The 6,741-nt window shown below is 42.8% G+C and overlaps 1 long non-coding RNA gene across 2 annotated transcripts in view; it reads right to left on the reverse strand.

Annotated features, from left to right (window-relative positions):
* The window catches only part of LOC105003492, an 18,425-nt gene extending 16,421 nt beyond the window's left edge, over positions 1-2,004 (reverse strand). For both annotated transcript variants that reach the window (XR_827113.1, XR_827114.1), the window contains exon 1: positions 1,912-2,004. This is a non-coding gene — a long non-coding RNA (uncharacterized LOC105003492). The remainder of the gene's footprint in view (positions 1-1,911) is intronic.
* Between the last annotated feature and the right edge of the window lie 4,737 nt (positions 2,005-6,741).

The following is a 6,741-nucleotide window of genomic DNA, read 5'->3' on the forward strand; positions in this document are numbered from 1 at the left end:
GGATGGGGAGCACATGTATACCTGTGGCGGATTCATTTTGATATTTGGCAAAACTAATACAATTATGTAAAGTTTAAAAATAAAGTAAAATTAGAGAAAGAAAAAAAAAAACAAAAGTAAACAAGTGGGACCTGATTAAACTGAAAAGTTTTTGCACAGCAAAGGAAACTATAAGCAAGGTGAAAAGACAACCCTCAGGATGGGAGAAAATAATAGCAAATGAAACAACTGACAAAGGATTAATTTCCAAAATATACAAACAGCTCATACAACTCAATGCCAGAAAAACAAACAACCCAATCAAAAAGTGATAAAAAGACCTAAACAGACATCTCTCTGAAGAAGACATACAGATGGCTAAAAAGCACAAAAAAGATGCTCAACATCACTCATTAGTAGAGAAATGCAAATCAAAACTACAATGAGATATCACCTCACACTGGTCAGAATGGCCCTCGTCAAAAAGTCTACAAACAAATGCTGGAGAGGGTGTGGAGAAAAGGGAATGCTCTTGCACTGTTGGTGGGAGTGTAAATTGATACAGTCACTATGAAAGACGGTATGGAGATTCCTTAAAAAACTAGAACTGAAACCATCATATGACCCAGCAATCCCACTCCTAGGCATATACCCTGAGGAAACCAAAATTGAAAAGGACACATGTATCCCATTGTTCATTGCAACACTATTTACAATAGCTAGAACATGGAACCTAGATGTCCTAGAACAATAGCATGTCCTAGATGCTATATAGATGTCCTAGGACAATAGCAACCTAGATGTCCATCGACAAATGAATGGATAAAGAAGTTGTGCTACATATACAGAATGGAATATTTCTCAGCCACAAAAAGTAATGCATTTGAGTCAGTTCTGATGAGGTGGATGAACCTAGAACTTATTATACAGAGTGAAGTGAGTTAGAAAGAGAAAGAGAAATATCACATTCTAATGCACATATACAGAATCTAGAAAAATGGTACTGAAGGATTTATTTATAGGGCAGCAGTGGAGAAACAGACATAGAGAATAGACTTATGGACATGGGGAGAGGGGAGGAGAGGGTGAGATGTATGGAAAGAGTAACATGGAGACTTGCATTACCATATGTAAAATAGATAGCAACAGAAATTTGCTGTATGGCTCAGGAAACTCAAACAGGGGCCCTGTATCAACTTAGAGGGGTGGGATGGAGAAGGAGATGGTAAGGAGGTCCAAAGGGAGGGGATATAAGTATACCTACAGCTGATTTATGTTGAGGTTTGACAGAAACGACAAAATTCTGTAAAGCAATTATCCTTCAATAAAAAATAAATTAAAAAAAAAGACATAAGCACTCCAATGTTCATTGCAGCATTATTTACAATATCTCAGACATGGAAACAACCTAAATATCCATCAACACATGTGGATGGGGAAGAGGTGGTACATATATACAATGGAATATTCCTCAGCCATTAAAAGGAACAAAATTGGGTAATTTGTAGAGATATGGATGGACCTGGAGCCTGTTATACAGAGTGAAGTAAATCAGAAAAACAAATACTGTATACTACTGCATTGATGTGGAATCTAGAAAAATGGTACTGTCCTGGTGTGCTTAGTCACTTAAGGCAGGAATAGAGACGCACATGTAGAGAATGGATGTGTGGACATGGGGTTGGGATGAACTGGGAAACAGGGATTGACATAAATGTGCTACAGTGTGTAAAATAGACAGCTAATGGGAACCTGCTATACAGCACAGGGAGCTCAGCTCAGTGCTCTGTGGTGACCTAGATAGGCGTGACGGGGAGTGGGAGGGAGATCTAAGAGGGAGGGGCTATATTATACGTATAGCTGATTCACTTCATTGTACAGCATAGACTAACAGCATTATAAAGCAATTACAGTCCAATAAAAAATTCATACCTTGAATCTTATGGGCTCATAGAGGGGCTGAAAGTGAAAGTGAAGTCATGTCTGACTCTGTGCAATCCCACGGACTGAAGCCACCTGTCTCCTCCGTCCATGGAATTTTCCAGGCAAGAGTACTGGAGTGAGGGCTGGGAAACTGTAAAACACACACAGAGAAAACTAAGTAGTTTTTAAAACATAAATAATTTATCAGCTCTAGGACAAAATACTAAGTGAATAAGAAAGGAAACATAATAATAGTAGGTGTCTTGGCTCAATAGTGACTATTCCAAAGTCAGAAACTGCAGAAGAGTGAAAACTGTAGTGTAACAAACTGGAAGGGCAGAGGAAGGATAAAGGATGTGAGATAACTCTTTACCACAATAGGAAGTGAATGGACATAGCATTCTGTTTGGAATGAGGAATTTAATACTAAAAGGAATAAGGAAATATGTTTAAAATAGCCCTGAAAGAATAGGACATTGCAACGATGGCCATTCGGGTACCATGGTAAATGACTGAGTGGGTGAGATAGACTCAAGGGGAGCGATGGCTGCTGCTGGGCCCCAGAGCACCAGCCTCCACGAGAAGCCTCAGGGTTAGGGGTCCAGTGTGGGGTTAGCACCACTGGAAACAATGGGAGGAAGAAATGAGCTGCCCCCCTGAGCATTCTAACCCAGAGACCCTGAACATGGATCTTCCCCATCCCAGGAAGGTTCTTGGCCTGTCTGGAATAGGGCCCTGCAGGGCAACCTAATTCTAAAAATTGATGGGGAAGACTTACCTTTTTGACCTCCACCACCTTGGCTTGACACTACCATCCTTCCTATATATTCACAAAAAAAAGATTACATTTTGGGTTGAAATCATACTTTCCAAAACAGGAAGTCATGACAAAATCGGTATTTGAAGACACCTAACTGACACATAAATGAAGTGATAAATATTTCTGTTGTGCTATGATATTAAACAGATTAAAAGGACTGTGCCCATGAACAATCAGAAGAACGAGAGAGAAGGCGTGCAGGTTGCCCATGCAAGGGTGAAGCGTAAGGGAGATCTGATATTGTCTGAGCTGCAGCTGATGTTTCAAAGACAAGCCAAGCGGTGAGTACTCTAATGGCTGCCCCACAGGTATCAATGCTGGCTGGCACGCTTCCACTCCAGTGACCCATCCCTGGGGTTTGCCTCCATTCCTGAAATGGTCCCCTTTTCACTCAGGCCCCACACTGTCTTCAAAGGCTGAATAAAAAACAAGGTTAGCCAGCATGGAGGAAGTCATTTAATAAGCACTTTCCTGTCCTGGGGACAGATGTGTTTGGATTTCAGTGAAGGAACTGAAATCCCAGCAGCTGAGCTGGAGAAGGCTGCTCCAGAAGCCCGGAGGGAGATGTAGGGATCTTATGTTTTGTACCGTCTCTTGGCAACCCTCCTGACTGCTGCTGACCCGTGGCAGAGACCCAGCTCCTTTGCAATGGGCCTTGAAGTGATCACATTTCCATCTGTGTCCAGAAGAAAGAGTGTGGAAAAGTCACAGGGACTCACTCCTTGCTTGGGTCACAGAAACACCAGACACCCGCTGAGAATGAAACCCCACACAAAATAGAAATCCATAGGCGTTTTACAGCAGCCATGGTAAATGAGGATTTTTTAAGAAACAAAGTAAGTGCAGATGATTTTTTTTTAAAAGAATGTCTGAAATCCTAAGTAAACGGTCTTTGATTTACAATGCCCGTGGATTTTTGGTGTTTTCAACAATAAGCAGGAATACTGAGTTTGGGGTTTTTTTTCAATAATAAGCAGGAATATTGAGTTTGGGGTTTCTAAAAAATGATTTCTAAAAAAATCATTTTCTAGAAAGTATTTCCACTTTCTCCCTTTTTTGCCCTCTAGATTAGAGCTATGATAAAAAAGAAGGGAGACAGAAGAAAGGAACAAATATTTGTAATGTGCTCATTCTGTGTTGGCTGAGCTCAGAAGCTTTGTCTCTATACCAAGTTCCTTCTCACAAATCCAAACCCAGACCTTTGTTTCCTCGTATGCACTGCCAGTAACAAAGAGATTACATTCCATTTATTCACAGAATTCATCTAGGACAACACCATCAGTTCAAACTGTGAGAGCGAATGCGCTTGTCTCTAAGTTATCAATTAAGATTCGTGCTGCGACTCATTTCTCTATTTTGCCAAGTATTTAAAAATCCTCATTATTCGCTGCTCCTCACCTTGCCCAGTGAAAGTTGGCAAGCACTGTTATCCTCACTTAATAACCCATGTTACCCAGGGAATAGCCTGGCTTAGAAGCTATGATACCCAAAGCTCCTGGATAAGCGCTCTGAGTCTCCTGTCTAGACTTGATGAATAATTCACAGATCTAGTTGGTAGAAGTCCAGTCAGAAGTCTGGCAGAGTTGATTGCTTCAGAGCCATGACATCCAGGGCCCTACTCTTGCCTCATTTTCCTTCTCTCTCTCTGGTGCTTCAGCTTAAGGGAAATTCTCTTCTTTCCCTATTTTTTGAAAAGTTAGGAAAGCACAAGATTAAATCCCAGCCCTCTGCTTGGTTGTTCTTTTCACACATTCAGCCAAAAAAGGAATGAAAGTGGGTCATTTGCAGAGATGTGGATGAACCCAGAATCTCTCATATAGGGTGAGGGAAGTCAGAGAAAAATAAATATTGTATATTAATGCATACATGTGGAATCTAGAAAAATGGTACAGGTGAACCTATCTCCAGGGCAGGAATAGAGACACAGATGCAGAGAATGGAGATTTGGACAAAGGGTGTTGGGGGAAGGGGAGGGAGGACGAATTGGGAGATTAGGATTAACATATATATACACTGCTGCTGCTGCTACTGCTAAGTCGCTTCAGTCGTGTCCGACTCTGTGCAACCCCATAGACGGCAGCCTCCTGGCTCCCCTGTCCCTGGGAGTCTCCAAGCAAGAACACTGGAGTGGGTTGCCACTTCCTTCTCCAATGCAGGAAAGTGAAAAGTGAAAGTGGAGTCGCTCAGTCGTGTCCGACTCTTGGCGACCCCATGGACTGCAGCCCACCAGGCTCCTCCGTCCATGGGATTTTCCAGGCAAGAGTACTGGAGTGGGGTGCCAGTGCCTTCTCCTATATATATATATACACTACCATGTGCAAAATAGATAGCTAGTGGGAAGCTGCTGTATAGAACAGCGAGGTCAGCTTGGTGCTCCATGGCAATGGGATGGGGGTGGGAGGGAGATTCAAGAGGGAGGGGATATATCTATACATCATATAGATGATTCTCCTCTCTGTACAGCATAAACTAACACAGCATGGCAAAGCAATTTGTTACTCTTAATAAAAAATTTTTTTAATTAAAGTATTTGGACTTGTAGGACATGGGCATGTCAACTGCCTGTTGGCTTTCAGAACTATTTCTGGCTCATCCTCTATTCTGCTGTGTACTACAGGCTCCCTTGCCCTCTAGCTTCAGGTAGTTACTTACCGTTAATTGGGCTTCCCTGGTGGCTTTGATGGTAAAGTGTCTGCCTGCAATGCAGGAGACCCCGGTTCGATCCCTGGGTTGGTAAGATTCCCTGGAGAAGGAAACGGCAATCCACTCCAGCACTCTTACCTGGAAAATCCCATGGACAGAGGAGCCTCATAGGCTACAGTCCATGTGGTCACAAAGAGTTGGACACGACTGAGCGACTTCACTTTCACGGTATAAAGTTGGAGAGAGAGAAACAGAAAGACGATCAGATTTTTCTTTCTCTCCCTCTCACCCTTCCTTCCTATGAGTTTCCAGATCCTGGATCCCACTGGTCCCCTCTCCAGGCATCCGTGTGTGGTTCTAGCTCCTGTCAGACAATGGGCTCCCTTCCTCCCCTGTCCCTCCAACCCTGGTGGAGATAGCAGCTTCCAGCTATTACTGACCTGCAGCTTCCTTTGTTTCTCCATTTCTTGCCAGATTTTCCATCACCCTTTTAACCAATTATCTACATTAAATCCCATCTGCCTGAAATATGCAGAAGACTGTTTTCCTGGCTCTATCCTGACAGACACCATTCTTAGTTACAAGCTATAGAAACCAACCTTGACATGTTGGCAAGAAAGAATTTTTTTTATGGAAGATACTGGAGAGATCAAAGGATCTCTGGGAGGACTGGAGAGCCAGGCTCAGAAACTGCAAGGGAAGGAGCAATGCTCAAAAATCTTCAAGTGACATTGTGTGGGTGCAGGCGTGCTGGAGGTCTTGGGTCCTGCCATGTGCCACCACCAACACTGGGTGTTGGAAGGTACCATTTCAATTGTTGTCTCTGTCTCTGTTGTCTCAACAGAATCAACTCTAGGCCTTTCCTACTTCTCTATGACATTTGCTTCCAATTTAGAGAGAGTAGAGATGGATAAATCTGATGGTCAATGCCCAGGTCATGTGCCCACTTGTGGCCACAAAAGTACCTGACATTTTCCATTCCTATCATGCGAGATGGGCTCTTTTTAGGCAGAATTCCCTAAATACAGGAGAGAGACTTAGCAGCCGGAGAGACCTTGAGGGAATGAGTGATAGTTGGTCAGTTGTGTGTGACTGTTTGAGACCCCATGGACTGTAGCATGCCGGGTTCTTTTGTCCATGGAATTATCCAGGCAAGAACACTGGAGTCGGTAGCCATTCCCTTCTCCAGGGGATCTCCCCAACCCAGGAATCGAACACAGGTCTCCTGCATTGCAGACAGATTCTTTACCATCCGAGTCACCAGGGATGTTTACTATTAAGAGACATTTCTAAGTATAAAGACAGATCAACTTAAAAAGTATCCACAGATAGATGCTTGACTTAATCTTATAATCTATAGATAATACATTAGAATA

This window comes from Bison bison, unplaced genomic scaffold (assembly GCF_000754665.1).
Source record: "Bison bison bison isolate TAMUID 2011002044 unplaced genomic scaffold, Bison_UMD1.0 scf7180017864469, whole genome shotgun sequence".
Taxonomy (NCBI): Eukaryota; Metazoa; Chordata; class Mammalia; order Artiodactyla; family Bovidae; genus Bison; species Bison bison.